At 37.6% G+C, this 23,674-nt stretch overlaps 1 protein-coding gene and 1 long non-coding RNA gene across 11 annotated transcripts in view; both read left to right on the forward strand.

The window, feature by feature from the left end:
• Positions 1-23,674, forward strand: part of MARK1 (microtubule affinity regulating kinase 1) — a 145,419-nt gene that overhangs the window by 42,056 nt on the left and 79,689 nt on the right. The window lies entirely within an intron of this gene.
• LOC309644718 lies at positions 1,740-4,567 on the forward strand. Its single transcript, XR_014254573.1, has 2 exons — positions 1,740-4,421; positions 4,453-4,567. It is a non-coding gene; the product is annotated as an uncharacterized lncRNA (long non-coding RNA).

The following is a 23,674-nucleotide window of genomic DNA, read 5'->3' on the forward strand; positions in this document are numbered from 1 at the left end:
CTGATGCGGAGTTGAAGCACAATTGAGTTTCACAGTAATGAGGGTTTGCCAAGCAAATGTGAAAGAGGAGCTGGAAAGCAGAGGAGTTAAGGAATTTTGTAAAGGAGCAGTTATAGTAAAGGGTCATGGCATATCGCCTGGATAAGGAGATACATGAAGACCTGACAGGGATGAATGGTGGTGAATGGGGAAGGGTCAGTGGATTAGAGGTTTTGAGGTTGAAGAAAGCTTTGAATATTCCGGTGCAAGATTATTTGAATATTCTGGCGACAAGAGCTAATTACATCAAATCAATGCTTTAAGTGCTCTCAACATCTCTATGACAAGACTTACTTAGGATACATGAAAAGTAAAAAAGTTACAAAGTCAAGAGTAGAGTTTGATTATAGTGTTTATATCAGTGCATGATAAGATTTAAGCATTTTCTGGGAAGGTCCATACCATTCCATTCTCAAACACATACACGATGAGGAAAATTGTGTAAATATTGTCTGAGTTATTAATTTAGATCTGCTCAAATAGTATAGACAACGGTTAAAGAAAATTGGGCTTGGGTGAATGAAGAGACAGTGTGTTAATGAATAAAAGATCCAGTATTCTGCATTTGGAGTTTGGCCAGGCTGCTGTTGTGTTCTGTTTACTTCTAGATGTTCTAGATTTCAGAATTTCACTGATAAAATTTTTTTCAAACAAACAAACAAAAATAAGAACGTTTTTGTTTGTCAAGTAAGCGGGGGAAAAACTCACCATGAGTTATCAACATAATTACTGTAAAAAAAAGGATAGCTTAATATCAAATGAGTAGAAGGACATCGCCTCAGAATAAAGAATGGTCCTTTTAAGAGAGAGCATTTGGCAATCTTATACTAACAATGTATATACATTAATATACACACACCAATATATTGTCCTTAGTGTGCTGAGGACCTGTGTAAACGTCCATCTACCGGGGAATATTCCAGAAACACCTACCTTGCTCATTTGAGAACTGACCTAGGCAGTAACCTAGTTTGTCTCATTATTATTATCCAAAAAAACAGTAGCTAAGGTAGAATTTTAGCCATAATGAGTTAAGGAGTTTGAAGTTCCACATTGAACCTTGTGAGGATTTCCTTGAAATGGTCAGGACCTTTACAAACTCCCACCTCCCCCAAGCCAATTACATTCTGCACAGATCCTTATTCCTGCCAGAGCCAGGCACAAAACTAAGACACAAATGTCTTGGCTGACTGGGGCTGTCTTTCATTGCTGTATCTACAGAATGTGGATCATAGTATGTTGCTCAATAAATGTCTGCAATGAACCTCAGTGAAGTAGTCTATCCCAATGGCAGCTCCTAATAGTGGAAGGAAAAAAATCCTTTCAAGCCGTAAATTAATGTAATTCTTGATTTTGGTGAGTAGTAAATAAAACCTGTAAGGACAATGAGAAAAAATATTTAAAGATATAACACAAAAGCCTGAATTATTTACCTGAATTAATTACCTGGATAATAATGGCTAACATTTATTGAATGCTTACGAAGCACCTCTCCCTGTGTTGTGTATTCTTCATCCATTTACTCAACAAATATTTATCAAGTTCCTACTTGTGCGTAATGAGCACTGCTTCTAGGCACCAGGGATATAGAAGTAAATAAAGCAGACAAGATTTTTACTCTTACGAGGGAGGTCATATGAAAGCAAGTAACTTTTAAAGTAACAGTTTTAGTTACTTTAAAAGTTTACTTTAGTTTAGTAGTAAGTGATATGAAGATAATAAAGAAGAGTTAAAGAATGGAGAGAAACTGGCGAGGCTCTTAGACAAGGTGGTTAGAGAAGGCCCGCAGTGTAGGTGGGAGACAGTTGAACATAGCTCTTTGAAGTAGGTCCTTTTATCACCGTGTTTCCCAGGTTAGGTAACTTGCCCAAGGTCACACAGCTGTTAAGTCTCAGTGCCAGGATTCAAGTCAGGCAGCCCGACTCCAGCCCCATTTCTTTTAATCGCTGCGCTAGGGTCTGTGGAAATGAATAATCAAATCGTGTTTTTATTTGAACCCAGCCATTTTTTGCTTTAAAAACTGATAATCCTGTTTATCCAGACTGAATGTTCTCCTCCTTCATGTGCTGTTGTTTTCCTTTTGGTCATTTCACTCTTAATCAGCACTTCTATTTGAGGATAGCAGTAGAAAAGAGAAGGGTTGCCAAGTTAAAATGGATTACATGCTTATTCATTAAAAACATTAGTTTGTTGAGGGACAAAGTAGAAACTATTGCATTAAATGGCTTTTAAATAGCCTGTGGATTTAATTTCTCTCTGTTCTCTGTGATTTTCACTTAATACAAATACTTTGGAGTTTTTTGTTTTTATGATTTTTTGGTATGTAATTTCTTTTTGTGGCTTAGAGTTGAAACTATATTTAACTGAAGGCTGTGTATAACCTAATGAGGATTAGAGACTGCATCGAGGAAGTCCATCATTGTATGGGTCTTATATTTTTGGATGTTCGCTCATTCATTTCACACGAGAGCCTGTTGTAGGCCGGGTATCTTGTGCAGGGTGCTTTGCTCAGTGAGAGACAAACAAATCAGCACCTTTTCTGCCCTCTGGAGATGTACAGTTATTTAATTATAGTGATAATTGCTAGAAAGGTGAAAGACTAGATGTATATGCAAATTATTTCCTATATATATTACCCAAATAGGTTCCATGTGGTACAAGATGGGCAAAAGAAGATTTACTGAGTTACAACTCAGGTGGCCGGAAAATAACTATTTAATGTTGGAAAACAGCTCTAGCGGACAGAAAAATAACACTCTATGTATACCTATTAATAATTACCATATCATATCAAAACTGTATTAGTTTTTCCCACTAACTTTTAATATTTAAGGCCATTTCTTGTTATCATGTTCCTTCAGCGATTGTAGGTTCTCAATTAATGTTTGTTAAACTAAACAATGTGATGTTGAGGTGTACGGGTTTCATCTTATTCCTGAAGTAATTGAAGTAATACTATTTTTTCATCTTTAAGACAATTTATTCAAATACCAAAGGGGGAATCCTCCAAAATAATTTCCTCTTTATTCTCATTCTCTTTTTTACAAGATTACCTTTCCTCCTTTTTTCTCTTTCTGTTTTTTTTTTTTTTTTTTTTTTGAGGGAGGAACATTCTGCTTATATTATAGTTCAGGCCAGTACAAAGCTGCTACCTATTTTATGCAAAAGGATATAAAATTTCAAGTGTGGAACATTCTGCTTTTATATCTCAATAAGGCATTGTTTGCAACAGTTTTTGCATTAAGAATGGAATAGTAGATGTGAAAAATGACTAGATTTTAAGGGGGAAATTAAATTGCTATATTTTAATCACATTCATGAGATATTTTTCCATTCCTTTCTGAGCATTTAAGCTGTAAAATAGATGATTGGTTTTCTTAGCAGTGACCATCACTGAGAGCCTGTGATTAGCTAACAGCCAGTTTCAGATGGTGCCACAGTAGTGAGGTTGTTCTGATGGCAGTGTCGAGAGAGCACTGCTTTGACACGTGCTTTGGTAAACTGTCCCATGCTCTCAGTTTGTTGACATTGTCCTCAGGGTTTCAGAGGTATGGAAGGAAATGCTGAAAGATCAAAGTGTGCTTTTACTTGCATTATTCTGTGAGGGTTGGCTACTTGGTGAGCCCTTGGTCTTGAGTCTACTGCAGAGTGGGGCATTTGGAGCAACAAAGTTTACTGGGAGTGGGTGGAGGCAAAGACCTCCCCAGACCAAAAGCTCTGGCTGTGGACACTGCTGGAGGAAACCGCCCAAGTCACGGTGGCCAGTGAGCGATACGAATGGGATTTCTCCTTGTCCATGTCCTTAAGAACTCTCATCAGATCTTTGATCCCTTCCTCTCTCCATCTTGTTTTTTAGCTGTTGGCAAGTCTGGGCAACCATAGGCCTCTGCCAGCAGCTGAGCCTGCCCTGCAAATGAATGAGAGTTGATAAGGACGCATGTTCTCTGTTAAGTGCTCACCTCTGAAAAGGGTTCCAGAAGGACTGCTTTTGCTATCTTCAGACCCTGTTAATTTGGGGATAGGAGGAGGGTTTGGGGAGGTGAATTAGCATTCTAGTGAAGAGCATAGGCTTTAGAGTAAGCCAGCCCTGGCCTCGACTCCTAGAATTGCCATTTACTAGGTCTGTGGCCACCGGCAATTTGTTTTACTTGCCAAGTTTCTGGTTTCTCATCTATAAAGTGGGTAATGTTTTCAGCTTCTCAGGTATACCCTGAGGATTAAATAAAATCGTGTCTACATAAAGCAGTCACCACAGAGGACATTGTCGGTACGTATTGAATAAATGATGGCTGCTGTTATTGTTAGTCGACTGGTAGTAACATTATTCCGTTTTCAGGGATTACAAGTAGGTGCCCGTGCATTCTGGTCATAGTAGAGTTAGGGTAGAACGAGGGAGGAGCCGCCAGATGAGAGAACCACCGTTTAAGAGGTGAGTGTAAGCTGTTGATTCTTGATTGATCTGTTAGTGCATCATACTGAGCACACCATTTCACCATAGCTCTAATCACTAGGATTTTCTAGTTTGGATCTCCGTCTGTAGACCAAACTAGTCGCACTTGAAACTACTATTGGTCAGGCACATTGCTGAGAGCAAACCATTGCTAGGGATTTATTTTATTTTACTTTGAAACATAAGGTAATGTGAGTGGTGTAAATACACCGTGCTTGCCATGCTCAGTAAATGTGGCTTTTAGTTTGATGGAGACCCACTTGTTTATTCTTGCTTTTGTTGCCTTTGCTTTTGATGTCAGATCATAAAATTGAAGATAAAAAAATAAAAACATCAGCATGTAGGAGGTATGCAGTTAACATTTGGTGAATAAATTCAGGCAGACTTTACCTTGCTTGTCACTCATAGAAACTAACTACTCAATAGTCTTTTTACTTTATTTAAATGTTTTTGATGTCAGGTGATATATTCAAATAGGTGAAAATTTTTGAAGTTTGAAAGAGTATACCTTTTCCTAATCTAGTCTCTAGTTATCATAAGTTTTTTCCAGAGATATTTCATGCATTTATAAGCAAATATAGATCTCCTCCCACCAAGGTTTACACAAGTGGCAGCCCTGTGATACTCACTCTTTCCCTTGATTTTTTTTAAGAGTATATCTTGGAGATTATTCCATATCACTACATAAAGATCTTCCTTAAAAAAATTGCTTAGTACTCTACTATATGGATATATTTAACCAAGTTTCCCACTGATGGCTATTTAAGTTGTTTCTGACCTTTTGTTATTATAAATGTTATGTTGCAGCGAGTGCACCTGTCTTATAAATGTCACTTCTCATTTCTCACGTATGGGAGTTTATTTTGTAGGCTAAGTTCTTAGAGCAGAGTAGGGTTGCTGGCTCACAGAGTAAGTACTTAAGAAGCCTCTGACAGGGCATAATAAATATTTGTGTTTTACCTGAGAGGGAAGAAAGGATAGTTAGGATAAGCTCTGGTTGTATGCTGGGCCTTTTAACATTAACGGCTTCTTTATGCCTCTTCAGAAAACTGAATAGATATCTGAAAGCTAGAATTGCTACTCTGGTGTTTCCTCCTATTGTAAAACAACTCTTATAAGGACTATATTTTTGATATCAGAAATATTGAAAGATATTTGTTCCATTTTGGTATATGGCAAGGACAGTGATTACAGTATGTTCCACTATTGATTATATGCCAGACACTGTGTTAAATGCTTTTTGTTTCATGTAATTCTCATTAAAAACCCTTCGAGGTGTAGGTAATATCGCCATTTTATAGATGAGTAAACTGAGGCTCAGAGAAGCTTCCTAAATAAAAGTCACAGAGCTATAAAGTGGTGTAGACAGTTTGATCCTAGGTCTCTCTAGTTTCAAAGCTTATCTTCTTATATACCACATGACCCCTGCTTTCTATCCATCCTGGTGTTTTGGTACATTCTGTTACTTTTAACTTTTTTTTACTCCATTTGTTTTTATTTTTTTTTAACATCTTTATTGGAGTATAATTGCTTTATGATGGTGTGTTAGTTTCTGCTTTATAACAAAGTGAATCAGCTATAATGTATACATATATCCCCATATCTCCTCCCTCTTGCGTCTCCCTCCCATCCTCCCTATCCCACCCCTCTAGGTGATGACAAAGTACCGAGCTGATCTCCCTGTGCTATGCAGCTGCTTCCCACTAGCTATCTATTTTACGTTTGGTAGTGTATATATGTCCATGCCACTCTCTCACTTCGTCCCAGCTTACCCTTCCCCCTCCCTGTGTCCTCAAGTCCATTCTCTACATCTGTATCTTTATTCCTGTCCTGGCCCTAGGTTCTTCAGAACCTCTTTTTTTTTTTTTTTTAGATTCAATGTATATGTGTTAGCATATGGTATTTGTTTTTCTTCTTGACTTACTTCACTCTGTATGATGGACTCTAAGTCCATCCACCTCACTACAAATAACTCAATCTCGTTTTTTTTTATGGCTGACTAATATTCCATTGTATATATGTGCCACATCTTTATCCATTCATCTGTCATTGGACACTTAGGTTGCTTCCATGTCCTGGCTGTTGCAAATAGAGCTGCAGTGAACATTTTGGTACATGACTCTTTTTGAATTATGGTTTTCTCAAGGTAAGTGCCCAGTAGTGGGATTGCTGGGTCGTATGGTAGTTCTATGTTTAGTTTTTTAAGGAACCTCCATATTGTTCTCCATAATGGCTGTGTCAATTTACATTCCCACCACCAGTACAAGAGGGTTCCCTTTTCTCCACATCCTCTCCAGCATTTATTGTTTGCAGATTTTTTGATGATGGCCATTCTGACTGGTGTGAGGTGATACCTCATTATAGTTTTGATTTGCATTTCTCTAATGATTAGTGATGTTGAGCATCCTTTCATGTGTTTGTTGGCAATCTGTATATCTTCTTTGGGGAAATGTCTATTTATGTCTTCTGCCCATTTTTAGAATGAGTTATTTGTTTTTTTGATATTGAGCTGCATGAGCTGCTTGTATATTTTGGAGATTAATCCTTTGTCAGTTGATTCATTTGCAAATATTATTTCCCATTCTGAGGGTTGTCTTTTCGTCTTGTTTATGGTTTCCTTTGCTGTGCAAAACCTTTTAAGTTTCATTAGGTCCCATTTGTTTATTTTTGGTTTTATTTCCATTTCTCTAGGAGGTGGGTCAAAAAGGATCTTGCTGTGATTTATGTCATAGAGTGTTCTGTCTGTGTTTTCCTCTAGGAGTTTTATAGTGTCTGGCCTTACATTTAGGTCTTTAATCCATTTTGAGTTTATTTTTGTGTATGGTGTTAGGGAGTGTTCTAGTTTCATTCTTTTACATGTAGCTGTCCAGTTTTCCCAGCACCACTTACTGAAGAGGCTGTCTTTTCTCCACTGTATATTCTTGCCTCCTTTATCAAAAATAAGGAGACCATATGTGCATGGGTTTATCTCTGGGCTTTCTATCCTGTTCCATTGATCTGTATTTCTGTTTTTGTGCCAGTACCACACTGTCTTGATTACTGTAGCTTTGTAGTATAGTCTGAAGTGGGGGGGCCTGATCCCTCCAGCTCCGTTTTTCTTTCTCAAGATTGCTTTGGCTATTCGGGGTCTTTTGTGTTTCCATACAAATTGTGAAATTTTTTGTTCTGTTTCTGTGAAAAATGCTGTTGGTAGTTTGATAGGGATTGCATTGAATCTGTAGATTGCTTTGGGTAGTATAGTCATTTTCACAATGTTGATTCTTCCAATCCAAGGACATGGTATATCTCTTCACCTGTTTGTATCATCTTTGATTTCTTTCATGAGTGTCATAGCATACAGGTCTTTTGTCTCCTTAGGTAGGTTTATTCCTAGGTATTTTATTCTTTTTGTTGCAATGGTAAATGGGAGTGTTTCCTTAATTTCTCTTTCAGATTTCTCATCATTAGTGTATAGGAATGCAAGAGATTTCTGTGCATTAATTTTGTATCCTGCTACTTTACCAAATTCATTGATTAGCTCTAGTAGCTTTCTGGTAGCATCTTTAGGATTCTCTATGTATAATAACATGTCATCTGCAAACAGTGACGGTTTTATTTCTTCTTTTCTGATTTGGATTCTTTTATTTCTTTTTCTTCTCTGATTGCTGTGGCTAAAACTTCCAAAACTATGTTGAGTAATAGTGGTGAGAATGGACAACGTTGTCTTCTTCCTGATCTTAGAGGAAATGATTTCAGTTTTTTACCACTGAGAACGATGTTGGCTGTGGGTTTGTCATATATGGCCTTTATTATGTTGAGGTAAGTTCCCTCTATGCCTACTTTCTGGAGGGTTTTTTTCATAAATGGGTGTTGAATTTTGTCGAAAGCTTTTTCTGCATCTGTTGAGATGATCATATGGTTTTCCTCCTTCAATTTGTTAATATGGTTTATCACATTGATTGATTTGCATATATTGAAGAATCCTTGCATTCCTGGGATAAACCCCACTTGATCGTGGTGTATGATCCTTTTAATGTGCTGTTGGCTTCTGTTTGCTAGTATTTTGTTGAGGATTTTTGCATCTATGTTCATCAGTGATATTGGCCTGTAGTTTTCTTTCTTTGTGACATCTTTGTCTGGTTTGGGATCAGGGTGATGGTGGCCTTGTAGAATGAATTTGGGAGTGTTCCTCCCTCTGCTGTATTTTGGAAGAGTTTGAGAAGGATAGGTGTTAGCTCTTCTCTAAATGTTTGATAGAATTCGCCTGTGAAGCCATCTGGTCCTGGGCTTTTGTTTGTTGGAAGATTTTTAATCACAGTCTCAATTTCAGTGCTTGTGATTGGTCTGTTTATTTCTATTTCTTCCTGATTCAGTCTTGGAAGGTTGTACTTTTCTAAGAATTTGTCCATTACTTCCAGGTTGTCCGTTTTATTGGCATATAGTTGCTTGTAGTAATCTCTCAAGATCCTTTGTATTTCTGCAATGTCATTTGTTACTTCTCCTTTTTCTTTTCTAATTCTGTTGATTTGAGTCTTCTGCCTTTTTTTCTGTTGAGTCTGGCTAATGGTTTATCAATTTTGTTTATCTTCTCAAAGAACCAGCTTTTAGTTTTATTGATCTTTGCTATTGTTTTCTTCATTTCTTTTCCATTTATTTCTGATCTGATCCTTATGATTTCTTTCCTTCTGCTAACTTTGGGGGGTTTTTTTGTTCTTTTTTCTCTTATTGCTTTAGGTGTATGGTTAGGGTGTTTGAGATGTTTCTTGTTTCTTTTTTATTATTATTATTATTATTTTTAAATTTATTTATTTTTTATTTTTGGCTGCACTGGGTCTCTGTTGCTGCACCCGGGCTTTTCTCTAGTCGAGGTGAGTGGGTGCTACTCTTTGCTGTGGTGCACTGGCTTCTCATTGCTGTGGCCTCCCTTGTTGCGGAGCGCTGGCTCTAGAGCGCAGGCTCAGTAGTTGTGGCGCACGGACTTAGTTGTTCCGTGGCATGTGGGATCTTCCCGGACCAGGATTCGAACCCGTGTCCCCTGCATTGGCAGGCAGATTCTTAACCACTGTGCCACCAGGAAGCCTTGTTTCTTGTTTTTTGAGGTAGGATTGTATTGTTATAAACTTTCCTCTTAGAACTGCTTTTGCTGCATCCCATAGGTTTGGGTCGTCGTGTTTTCATTGTGATTTGTTTCTAGGTATTTCTTGATTTCCTCTTTGATTTCTTCAGTGATCTCTTGGTTATTTAGTAGTGTATTGTTTAGCCTCCATGTGTTTGTGTTTTTTACAGATTTTTTCCTGTAATTGATATCTAGTCTCATAGCGTTGTGGTCGGAAAAGATACTTGATACGATTTTAATTTTCTTAAATTTACCAAGGCTTGATTTGTGACCCAAGATATGATCTATCCTGGAGAATGTTCCATGAGCACTAGAGAAGAAAGTGTATTCTGTTGTTTTTGGATGGAATGTTCTATAAATATCAATTAAGCCCATCTTGTTTAATGTATCATTTAAAGCTTGTGTTTCCTTATTTATTTTCATTTTGGATGATCTTTCAATTGGTGAAAGTGGGGTGTTAAGGTCCCATACTATTATTGTGCTACTGTCTACTTCCCTGTTTATGGCTGTTAGCATTTGCCTTATGTATTGAGGTGCTCCTATGTTGCGTGCATAAATATTTACGATTGTTATATCTTATTGGATTGATTCCTTGATCATTATGTAGTGTCCTTCTTTGTCTCTTATAATAGTGTTTATTTTAAAGTTTATTTTGTCTGATATGAGAATTACTACTCCAGCTTTCTTTTGATTTCCATTTGCATGGAATATCTTTCCATCCCCCCACTTTCAGTCTGTATGTGTCCCTAGTTATGAAGTGGGTCTCTTGTAGATAGCATATATATGGGTCTTGTTTTTGTATCCATTCAGCTAGCCTGTGTCTTTTGGTTGGAGCATTTAATCCACTTACATTTAAGGTAGTTAAGATATGTATGTTCCTATTCCCATTGTCTTAATTGTTTTGGGTTTGTTATCTTAGGTCTTTTCCTTCTTTTGTGTTTCCTGCCTAGAGAAGTTCCTTTAGCATTTGTTGTAAAGGTGGTTTGTCGGTGCTGAATTCTCTTAGCTTTTGCTTGTCTCTAAAGGTTTTAATTTATCTGTCGAATCTGGATGAGATCCTTGCTGGGTGGAGTAATCTTGGTTGTAGGTTTTTCCCTTTCATCACTTTAAATATGTCCTGCCACTCCTTTCTGGTTTGCAAAGTTTCTGCTGAAAGATCAGCTGTTAACCTATGGGGATTCCCTTGTATGTCATTTGTTGTTTTACCTTTGCTGCTTTTAATATTTTTTCTTTGTATTTAATTTTTAATAGTTTGATTAATACGTGTCATGGCGTGTTTCTCATTGGATTTATCCTGTAAGTGACTCTTTGTGCTTCCCGGACTTGATTGACTATTTCATTTCCCATATTAGGGAAGTTTTCATCTATAACCTCTTCAAATATTTTCTCAGTCCATTTCTTTTTCTCTTCTTCAGGACCCCTATAATTCAAGTGTTGTTGCGTTTAATGTTGTCCCAGAGGTCTCTGAGACTCTCCTGAATTCTTTTCATTCTTTTTTCTTTATTCTGCTGTGCGATAGTTATTTCCACTATTTTATCTTCCAGGTCACTTAACCGTTCTTCTGCCTCAGTTATTCTGGTATTGATTCCTTCTAGAGAATTTTTAATTTCATTTATTGTGTTGTTCACCATTTTTTGCTTGCTCTTTAGTTCTTCTAGGTCCTTGTTAAACATTTCTTGTATTTTCTCCATTCTAGTGCCAAGATTTTGGATCATGTTTACTATCATTACTCTGAATTCTTTTTCAGGTAGACTGCCCATTTCCTCTTCATTTGTTTAGTCTGGTGGTTTTTTTTTTTTTTGCTGCTTAATCTGCTGTGTTTGTCTGTTTTCTCATTTTGCTTAATTTACTGTGTTTGGGGTTTTCTTTTCGCAGGCTGCAGGTTCGTAGTTCCCGTTGTTTTTGGTGTCTGCCCTCAGTGGCTAAGGTTGGTTCAGTGGGTTGTGTAGGCTTCCTGGTGGAGGGGACTGGTGCCTGTGTTCTTGTGGATGAGGCTGGGTCTTGTCTTTCTGGTGGGCAGGAACGCGTCCGGTGGTGTGTTTTGGGGTGTCTCTGACCTTATTATGATTTTAGGCAGCCTTTCTTCTATGAGTGAGGTTGTGTTCCTGTCTTGCTAGTTGTTAGGCATAGGGTGTCCAGCACTATAGCTTGCTGATTCTTGAGTGGAGCTGGGTCTTAGCATTGAGGTGGAGATCTCTGGGAGAGCTTTTGCCGTTTGATATTACGTGGAGCTGGGAGGTCTCTGGTGGACCAGTGCCCTGCACTTGGCTCTCCCACCTCAGAGGCACAGGCTTGACACCCAGCCAGAGCACCAACAGTCTGTCAGCCACACGGCTCAAAAGAAAAGGGAGAAAAAAAGAAAGAACGAAAGAAAAAAATAAAGTAAAATCAAGTTATTAAAATAAGAAGTTTAAAAATTTTTTTAAAAATAGAAAACATTAAAAGTAATTTAAAAAAAGAAAATGAAGAAAGAGGAAGGGAGCAACTAAACCAAAAAACAAATCCAGCAACGATAACAAGCGCTAAAAACTATACTAAAAAAAAAAAACAAAAAATGGGCAGACAGAACTCTAAAATAAATGGTAAAAGCAAAGCTGTACAGACAAAATCACACACAAAGAAGCATACACGTACACACTCACAAAAAGAGAAAAAGGAAAAAAATAGGTATATATTTATATATTAAAATAAAAAGAGAGCAACCAAATCAGTAAACAAATCTACCAGTGATAATAAACTCTAAATACTAAACTAAGATAAACATACAACCAGAAACAAATTAGATGCAGAAAGCAAACCCCAAGACCATAGTTGCTCCCAAAGTCCACTGCCTCAATTTTGGGGTGGTTCATTGTCTATTCAGGTATTCCAGAGATGCAGGGTACATCAAGTTGATTGTGTAGGTTTAATCTGTTGCTCCTGAGGCTGCACGGAGAAATTTCCTTTTCTCTTGTTTGTTCGCACAGCTCCTGGGGTTCAGCTTTTGATCTGACCCCACCTCTGCATGTAGGTCACCCTCTGGCATCTGTTCTTCACCCAGACAGAAGGGCTTTAAAGGAGCAGCTGATTAGGGGGTTCTGGCTCACTCAGGCTGGGCGGAAGGAGGGGTACAGAATGCTTGGCGAGCTTGCAGCGGCAGAGGCCAGCATAATGTTGCAACAGCCTGAGGCATGCCATGTGTTCTCCCGGGGAACCGGGGATCACGGGACCCTGGCAGTGGCGGGCTGCACAGCCTCCCAAGAAGGGAGGTGTGGATAGTGACCTGTGCTTGCACACAGGCTTCTTGGTGGCTGCAGTAGCAGCCTCAGCGTTTCATGCCCATCTCTGGTGTCCGTGCTGATAGCCGCGGCTTGCGCCCGTCTCTGTCTCTGGAGCTCGTTTAGGCGGTGCTCTGAGTCCCCTCTCCTCGCGCACCCCAAAACAATGGTCTCTTGCCTCTTAGTCAGGTCCACACTTTGTCCCAGAGTCCCTCCTGGTTAGCTGTGGCACACTAGCCCCCTTCAGGCTGTGTTCACGCAGCCAACCCCAGTCCTCTCCCTGAGATCTGACCTCCAAACGCAGAGCCTCAGCTCCCAGCCCCGCCCACCCCGGCGGGTGAGCACAGAAGCCTCTCAGTCTGGTGAGTGCTGGTTGGCACTGAACTTCTGTGTGGGAATCTCTCCGCTTTGCCCTCCGCACCCCTGTTGCTGCGCTCTCCTCCGTGGCTCTGAAGCTTCCCCCCTGCCACCCGCCGTCTCCAGTAGTGAAGGGGCTTCCTAGTGTGTGGAAACTTTTCCTCCTTCACAGCTCCCTCCCAGCGGTGCTAGTCCCGTCCCTACTCTTTTGTCTCTGTTTTTTCTTTTTTCTTTTGCCCTACCCAGGTACATGGGGAGTTTCTTGCCTTTTGGGAAGTCTGAGGTCTTCTGCCAGTGTTCAGTAGGTTTCTGTAGGAGTTGTTCCATATGTAGATGTATTTCTGATGTGTTTGTGGGAAGGCAGGTGATCTCCACATCTTACGCCTCTGCCATCTTGAAGGTCGCTCCCACTCCATTTGTTTTAGAAGTGTCTCTTATAGGCAGCATATAGGTGAATTTAGGTGTACTTCTCCCCCAGTGTAAAAGTCTTTCTTTCGAATAGTTACTTTTAAATAACGCACTTATGCTCCAATAATATGATACATTTATTTAGTTTTGTTAAATTATTTTATTTGAACCTTTTAGTGCTTCTTGATGTTTGCACGTTCTCAGGCATTTTAGGTACAACAGTAAACAGACAAATACCTCTGTTCTCATCAGAGTGGGGGAGAGAAGAGAAAGCTAATATATTAATAAATAAGTAGAGCAAGGGGGTAATGTGGTATCAAATAGGTCAGAGTAAACCTCACTAGGAGGGTGAAATTTGGGGAAAGATTTGGCTTGCTGAGGGAGTTGGCCAAACAGGTGTCTGAGAGAAGAATGTTCCAGGCAAAGGGGATAGCTAGACCAAAGGTCCTTTTGCACAAGTGTGCCAACCATGCTTGAAGAACAGCTATGAGCCCACATTGGCTGGAGCAAGGTGAGTGAAAAAGGGGAGTGGTAGCAAATGAAGTCAGAGAGGTAATAGGGGGTCAGAATTTGTTGGGCCATTATAAGGACTTGGATTTTTACCCTGAGTAGAATGGGGAAGGTTAGAAACAGAGTGACATGTTAGGAGACTCTTAGGAGGCTAATGCAATAATCCAGGTAGCTCAGACTTGAGTGGTAGCAATAGGGATGGTGAGAGTAGCTGGATTCTGGATATATTTTAAGGTAGAACCAGTAGGATTTCCTGGCAGATTGAATTTAGGATGAGAGAAAGAGAGGGAGGGAGGGAGGGAGGGTTGGAAGGGTCCGAGTTAAGGATGACCCTAGAGTTTTGGGTCTGAGCACCTGGAAGGATGGATTTGTCTGCAGTGAGACGGAGGGGGCTGTGTTGGGGCAGGTTTTGTAGGAATTGGGGATGGAGACCAATTTGGGACAAGCTGAGGTTGGGATATCAACAGACATCTAAATGGTCATGTCAAGGTGGCAGCCTGGAGTTTAGGAGAGTTGAATGGAGATAGAAATTTTGGAGTTGTCTGCACATACATGTTACTTAACGCTATGAGGCTGGGTGGAATCACTAAGGGAGTTAGTATAGTGTGGACAGAGAAGACAAAGAGTACCAAGGTCTGAATTCCTGGAGCCCTTCAGTATCAGGAAGTTGGGGAGAAGGAAAGGAAACAACAAGGTCTGAAAAGGTGCCCTCAGGCAGGAGGAATATGTGAAAGCCAAGTAAAGAAAGAATTTAAGGGAGGAAAGAAGGATCAACTCGTTTAAGAGGTGCTTGTGAGTCAAGTAAGATATTTTTCCTCTGTTCTGGTCTCTGGTTTTCATCTCTTTCCCCACCCCACCCCCCTTAATTTTTCTTGTTTGAGAGGTGGTCTAGAATAGTGGTTAAGAACATGACTCTTGAAGTCACACTCCCTGGGTTTCAATCCCAGCTCTGCTATTTAGTAGACAGCTGAGCGACGCTGGGAGCCCTATCAGGCTGGCTTTTGACACAACTTCATTAATAATTGCCAGCTTTCTTGCTTCTGGCACAAGATGTGTCCCAGGTTTATCTTGTAAATCTCCTGCCCCCCAGACCTGAATCAGCCATTTTTCTAATGAGAGTGCCATTGTAAATTGATTGTCTGTGTCTCTAGGCCTTTTTTGTGGCCAGAATCAGGAAGTAGGCATTTTGTTAAAGTAAAAAAAGCATGAGTTCATACTGATAGTAGTACTTTAAATTTAATACTACATGATTTTACTTTGATTTTATACTGAAGTTTTAAAATAACATGAATACATATTGTGATTATTTATTTGCTTTATCATATTATATGTATATATACATATATAAAATAGCATCTCCAAATAATATCACTATTAATCAGACTACTGAATGATATTTAACAGTTCTTTGTCTAAAAGCATTGTTCCTCTAAGGATATGCAGTCAAAACACAGTTCTAAAGTCACTTAAAGGAATTTTTTTCTTTTTGGTTGTTTTACCAATTTGACATATAGTTAAGTTCATTTGTTTCATTTTGTTTTAAATATTTCAAGATTACTTTTTACTTTTAGTTTTGATTTTGTTGGTTGAATATTTAAAACATTTACATGGTTTCTAAATTGAAGCTGTGTAACAAGGTATATTCAGTGAAGTCTTCGTCCCTCCCTGTCTCTCATTCTCGTTCCCTCCCTCCCCCATAGGTAACCATTTTCCTTAGTTTTCAGTTTATCCTAGTGTTCTTTTGCAAATACAAGCAATTGTGTGTCTATGTTGTAGAGAAGGTTTAGCTAAAGTGTTGGGGTTTTTTTTTTTTTTCTTTCCTGTTTCCTGGAGTAATTCTTCCTGATTTCTTCATAGTCCCCCCGCCTCCCCCGCCATCCAGTGTCTAAGCATAGGTACAGTGCGGGAATCTTTTACTATAGTTCATCCTTTGAATGGGGAATTTTATCTAGACTTGCTTTTTGCTCAAGAGTAATGTATGTGAATTCTCCTTGACTTGTTTCCCCATTTAGTGGAAATAGAACTTGAGCTGACAGCTTGGTTTAATTATATATGGGTTCATAGCTTCTTTTCAGTTCTTAGTAGCTTGAAGGAAGCGGTGAGTGGTAAGGGGATTGAGATTATGGTGGAGGTTGGCGCAGACGGGATCAGGTAACCTCATGTAAGGTGTATTTTCTTAGAATAGTTTCACTGAATTTTAAGGGTTTCAGAGTCACATCTAGCCCGTTGGGGAATACTCCTTTGATTTTGGTCTTTCTTTCCAGAATGAGAAGATTTACAATCCTTTTTACTAGTTAGGAAATTGAGTTGGAGAAAGTTAAGATGATCTCACCACATGGTTCTTTTCAGGTATCAACTATCCCATCTGCCATTTTTCCTGTGGTCTGCCTATACATCTGGTCATCAGCCCTCCTAGTTAGGGGTTATTAGTAAGGCCCCTCTGAAACTGTTCACTTAGCATTTTTTATTAATTTGAAGTTTGAGAAATGGGGTTGTGGCTATATTATTATTATTATTACTTGTTTCTTTCATACTTCATTAATTTTGGTTGGTTATAAAGAAGGAATTATACAAATATGCTGTCACCTACCATTTGCCCCCAAAAGTTCTACTTCAATTTTTAATTTTTAAAAACATGTCTCCAACTATATTTATAGTTTATTACACCTGAGTTTGAATCCCAATAATGCAACTTATTGGATTGAATTTGAGTAAGTTATTCAACCAGTTAACATATGGTACAGAGTGAACATTCAGTAAATGCTGGTTCCCTCTTCCCTTGCCCATTCTCTTAGATAAACTTGAAAAAATCATTTGTTTCATTATATTGAAGGGTTAATGTATGTGCATATAGAACAACATTCCAAATATTTTAAAAGGTACATTAGAAAAATAAAGTGTTCCCTCTATTCCTGATTCCCAATACCCTAATTCCTCTCCCAAATGAGAACTACTTACACTTATGTCTCTTGTGTAATCTCCTGGAGATATTCTCTTCTTGTCGAAGCATGGGGATGCTTGTACACGGGCACACACACACATACAAAGAGCATACCTACCATACATACATGATCAGTTCCCTATTGTTGAATATTGACGCTTATTTTATGTTTTGCTATTACAGAAAGTGCTGCAGCAGATTTCTTTGTATGAGTTCATTGTTTTGAATCATTTGTGATTATGTCTGTAGCATAAATTACTAGAAGTAATTCTAGTCTAATGATTGTAGGAATTTCTTTGATAGATATTGCCCAACTCCTTTATGTAGAACTTGTATTCGTTTTCACTCTGTGCTATTTGAGTGTGCATATTTCTACTATAGCTTTAGCAGCTAATGCTGTCAGACTCTAATCTGCTTATCTGATAAATGAAAAACAGTATTCCATTGTAGCTTAACAAATTTTATTTGACTTGTTATGATTGACTGTCATATGAAAAATACGTTAGAAAGTGATGTATTTGTCCTTTTCTGTGAACTATTTATACCTATCCTTTGCTTATTCTCATTTTCTCTTTGAGTGTTTATTTTTTTTAATGATTTGCCAAAGGTTTTAGTGTTAAAAAAATGAACGATTTGCTGGCCACATGTTACAAATATTTTTTTTCGGTTTATGATTTCTCTTTTAGTTTGATTTCAGGAGAGGGTTTTTTTAAAAATTTTAGGTTAATTTTTTATTGAGGTTTTATTAATTTTTTATTGAAGCTAGTTTTGGTTTATAACATTATATAAGTTTCATGTGTACAGTGTTAAATTTCTACTTCTGTATACTGTACATGTGCTCACCACCAAAAATTTAGTTTCCGTCTGTCACCATACAGTTGATCCCCTTTACCCATTTTGTCCCCCTCCTCCTCATACTTCCCTTCTGGTAACTGCTACTCTGTTCTCTGTGTCTATGTGTTTGTGTTTGTTTGGTTCTGTTTGTTCATTTATTTTATTTTTTATATTTCACATATGAGTGAGGTCATACTGTATTTGTCTTCCTCTCCGATTTATTTCACTTAGCATGATACTCTCAAGGTCCATCCATGTTGTCGCAAATGGCAAGATTTCATTCTTTTTTATCGCTGAATACTATCCCAGGGTATATATGTATACCACAGTTGCTTTATACATTCATCTACTGATGGACACTTAGGGTGTTTCCATGCCTTGGCTATTATAAATAATCCTGCTATAAACATGGGAGCGCAGATATCTTTTTGAGTTAATGTTTTTGTTTCCTTTGGATATATTCCCAGAAGTAGAATTGCTGGATCATATAGTAGTTCTGTTTTTAATTTTTTGAGGAACCTCCATATGTTTTCCATAGTGGCTGCACCAATTTACATTCCCACCAGCAGTGCACCAGGGTTCCCTTTCCTACACATCTTCACCAACACTTGTTATTTCTTGCCTTTTTGATAATAGCCATTCTAACAGGCATGAGGTGATAGCCCATTGTGTTGATTTGCATTTTCCTAATAATTAGTGATTTTGAACATCTTTGCAGGTGCTTGTTGGCAATCTGTATGTCTTCATTGGAAAATTGTTCAGCTCCTCTGCACATTTTTTAATTGGGTTGTTTTTTTTTGTTATTGTTGTTGAGTTATATGAGTTCTTTGTATAGTTTGGATATTAACCCCTTATCAGATATATTGTTTGCAAATTTCTTCTCCTATTGAATAGGTTGTCTTTTTGTTTTGTTGGTGGTTTCCTTTGCTGTGCAGAAGGTTTTACTTTGATGTAGTTCTTATTTATTTTTGCTTCTGTTTTTGTTGCCTGAGGAGACATATCTAGAAAGATATTGCTAAGACCAGTGTCAAAGAACATACTGCCTATGTTTTCTTCTAGGAGTATTATGGTTTCAGGTCTTACATTCAAGTCTTTAATCCATTTTGAGTTGATTTTTGTGTATGGTGTACAATAGGGGCCTAGTTTTGGGGTTTGTTTGGTTTTGGTTTTGGGGGGTTTTTTTGCACGTGGCTGTACGGTTTTCCCAGCACCATTTATTGAAGAGACTGTCCTTTACCTGTTATATGTTCTTTGCTCCTTTGTCATAAATTAATTATTCACATATGTGTGAGTTTATTTCTGGGCTTTCTTCTGTTACATTGATCTATGTATCTGTTTTTCAGCCAGTACCAAGCTGTTTTGATTACTATGGCTTTGTAATATGGTTTGAAATCAGAGCGTGTGATACCTCCAGCTTTGTTCTTTTTTCTTAGGTTTGCTTTGGGTACTTGGGGTCTTCTGTGGTTCCATATACATTTTAGAATATTTTGTACTAGTTCTGTGAAAAATGTTCTTGAGATTTTGATAGGGATTGCATTGAATCTGTAGATTGCTTTAGGTAGTGCAGGCATTTTAACAATGTTAATTTTCCCAATCCATGAGCACAGAATATCTTTTAATTTTAAAAGCTTTCTTGTGTTTTTAAAAGTTTTATGATGTCAAATTTAACAAATTTTTAACGGCTTCTATTGTGTGTCATAGTTAGGAAGGCATTTGCCATGCTGAGACTATAAAAACAGTTGCTAGCTTGTCATTTATTTTTTCTAGTGCTCGCTTTTACAGCTTCTTTGTCTTTTTGTTTGTTTTGTTTTGGGGTTTTTTTTTCCTTTTTTTACATTTATATCCTTAATCCATTGGGGATTTATTTTGGTGTAAGAAATAATTCATCACTCCTAGACTTCCAACTTATTTTTTTCCTGGTTGATACAGTACCATTTGTTGAATAGTCTATTATTTTCCCTCTGATATAAAATGCTAACATGGACATCTCACTGCTTCTCCTTTGTATTTGAATCTATTCCTTAGACAAACTTTTGTCAAAATATTTTCACTTTTATTTTGTCACTCATGGGTCACCATTTAATTGTAATGACTTTCTGGTTATCAGTAAGTCATGATTCTAAAAAATTCAACCTTCTGAATAAATACAGGAGTAAGTGGGAAAAAGTTTCTTTGTACCTTATTCTGTTTCCAATTGAATTATTGTTTATAGAAGTTAAAATAAAGAAAAATTAGCTGCAACGATTTAGAAAGTGTATCACCTACATACCTATCTGAAAAAAATTCACAAACTAGAAAAAGCGAACCTATGGAAAAGAAATGGAGGGATGTAAGAAACTACCATGAATAATGTAATCAGTGAAAATTATAGATAATTAAAAATAATTTCTAATAATATCGTTATGAAGTTTAATGCAATTCTTTAAAACATTTAAAAATAGAATAGGCACATGGTAAAAAAATCTGAAAAATATGCAGAATAATTCTTGGTGATTTTAACAAAATATTCTATACTAGTAGCATCTGGTAACTGTCCTTCCAGTTATCACCAGTCTAATCACCTGGATTTCTGACTACAGGTACTTGGCCATCTAGTGGCTTTCTTAGCTAGTCTTGCTGTAATTATTCTCTGATCTCACTGAGCCCTCCAGTATATTGGCCTCTACTCCCCATCCATCAATTTTTTGTGTGTTCTTTTCTTTCATTATCTAGCTTAGATTTACAACCCGTCATCTCAGTAACTTGCCAATAACCTAACTTATCTTGCCTTGCCGCTTTCTCTTTGGTGGTACTTATTTGACAAACTCCAGGCCAGGATGAACTCATTTATCTGCTCCCTCAGTAATCTGTGTGCATTTGAGTGTTGCTGAAAAAAAAATGACACAACTGGACAGATTAGAGCCATAATAAATTCATGGTCACTGATCTCAACTAGGCTGTCAGTACTGCTCAGCAGCCCTACCCAACAGCAGGTTTCTTTGGTTAACTTGTTGTTTCTTTTTCTAAAGAGATTATTTCAAGTCTTTTTTTAACTCTCTGCAAATCTCTGTGGCCTCTCTTCACTCTTTAACAGGTGACCTTACCTTCAACCACCCAGAGAAAGCAAGAGCCATCAGATCGGAACTCCCTCAGCTTCCTACCATCAAATGTATACACCTTTCTACATCTAGATCTAACTTCTCTTCCTTTCTACTTGTTACAGGAGACATCTTTCTTCCTGCATAAGGGCAGTCTCTCCATCTGTGTGCTCTGAATCTTTTCACTGTCCACCTTCCCAGGAACTTTACTCATCTTTTCCCTCTCTTGTCTCGTCAGCAGCTCCCTCTCCACAGGATCCTTCCCTTGGGATTTAAACATGCTCAGGTCTCCTCCATCTTAAAACAACATGCAAATGAACAGTAACCTTCTTCAATTCCACACCCCTCTTTCTTCCCCAGCTGTCATACTCCTGCCTCTAATTCACAGTGAGACTTCTCAGGGTCATAATCTGCCCTAGCAGCCTCCATTTCCTCACTTACCACTTTTCCCCGGCCCACTGCACCTTGACTTTTACCCCTAAATTTTAAAAAATAATCAACGGTAGAATAGACACAGGAGGTAGAGCTTCCAAATCACTGGAGAAGAAAAACAGCAACAAAGAAAATCCAATGAATATAGAGAAAAATAAAGACAAGACACTTAAAGTAAAAACAAAACAAAATACAGAAATAAATCCAAATATGTCAGTAATTGCAATGAACATAACAGGTTAAATTCTGCATAGTGTTATCTATGCAAGAGTATAGCATCAGAAAACAGATCAATGAGAGGAGGGCATTGACAGCAAAGGGGCACAGGGAAATTTTTGACATGATGAAATGTTTTACATATTAATCAATGTTCTGTTTCATGACTTTATATGTTTGTCACAGCTCATATACTTAAATTTGGTGAATTTCATTATGTGTTATTTACTCCACAAGGAAGCTGCCAAAAAAGAAAGTTTAATAGAAACATCATAATATACTACTTGGTTTCCAGTGAGTAAGTATTTACAAATCATCATCATGTAAACAATACTTTTTTAACTGAAAATTTAATCATATTACATTAGGAAGATGAGAGGCTAAAAGATCTTAATCCTAATTGACAGTAGTAGGAAATTGAGAGAATGTCTGATTGATGAACTAAGAATTAGCAATGAAAGCATTTTGTTTAGAAACATTTAAGTCAATTTTAGAAGAAAAAGCCAAAGAAAAAGGCACTGGGGAGCAGACTTGACGTCTTAAAGCCTGGTACAGGGGACTGATATTTTTTGTTAGTAACCTATTAGAGGTGACATTTTTTACTATGTGCATATATCATTTTAGTAAAAATTAATTTTAAAATTTGGGACAATACATTGCTAGAAATAACTATAAAAAGACCAAAAATGGGCATGGAACCCAGCTTAGTTGAGGGTGGAATAGAAGCTACACAACGCATGTCTTTTCCTGGGAGGTAATGTCTAAGCTGAATATGAAAGGATGAGTTAAGAGTTCACCAAATGATTCTTTCAGAATGTAATTGATTAAGGATATTTCCTCTCTTGTAGCTTTGTTGAGCTCAAGTAGTACTTCCAAAAGATATTTTATTAATTTACATGCATTTTCTAGGTTTATATTCAGGTCAGCAGTGGAAAGATGATACAAATAAATCTTTCCACTGCATTTTTCTTCTTAAAAAGCATTGCTGGTCTATCTACCACTACTATAATATTGAGTATTTCAAGGGATATTTTTGTTTGTGTTTATATGGCTTATCACTCACAGCTACTCTTATGTTTTTCAAATTGAAGTGATAAGTTGTAATATTTTTCTTGTATAGAGTTAACTTTGCCTTCTTAGGTCATATACCTAAATGACCGTAATGATAATTCTTTAATGTTACTGAGTGATAGTGGTGAAGATTTTCTTTAGGTTTCTTGGATCTCTATATAGTAGAGGCAGAGCTCAGAGGTGTTCGGTTCCAGACCACTGCAGTAAAATGAGCACATGAAGATTTTGGTTTCCCACTATATTATAAAGTTATGTTTACCCTACACTGTAGTCTATTAAGTGTGCAATGGCATTATGTCTTTAAAAAAAAACACCAACGAACATAGCTTATTTATTTTGCATTTTTTTTTCTTTTTTTTTTTTAACATCGTTGTTGGAGTATAATTGCTTTACAATGGGGTGTTAGTTTCTGCTGTATAACAAAGTGAATCAACTATACATATATATATATATCCCCATATCTCCTCCCTCTTGCGTCTCCCTCCCACCCTCCCTATCCCACCCCTCTAGTTGGACACAAAACACTGAGCTGATGGTCTGCGTTTCCTGGATTTGACTGACTATTTCCTTTCCCATATTAGGGAAGTTTTCAACTCTAATCTCTTCAAATATTTTCTCAGTCTCTTTCTTTTTCTCTTCTTCTTCTGGGACCCCTATAATTTGAATGTTTTTGTGTTTAATGTTGTCCCAGAGGTCTCTGAGACTGTCCACAATTCTTTTCATTCTTTATTCTGCTCTGCAGTAGTTATTTCCACTATCTTATCTTCCAGGTCACTTATCCATTCTTCTCCCTCAGGTATTCTGCTGTTGATTCCTTCAAGATAATTTTTAATTTCATTTATTGTGTTGTTCATCATCGTTTGTTTGCTCTTTAGTTCTTCTAAGTCCTTGTTAAATGTTTCTTGTATTTTTTCCATTCTATTTCCAAGATTTTGGATCATCTTTACTATCATTACCCTGAATTCTTTTTCAGGTAGAGTGCCTATT

This window comes from Balaenoptera physalus (assembly GCF_965194825.1).
Source record: "Balaenoptera physalus genome assembly, chromosome: 1".
Classification (NCBI taxonomy): Eukaryota; Metazoa; Chordata; class Mammalia; order Artiodactyla; family Balaenopteridae; genus Balaenoptera; species Balaenoptera physalus.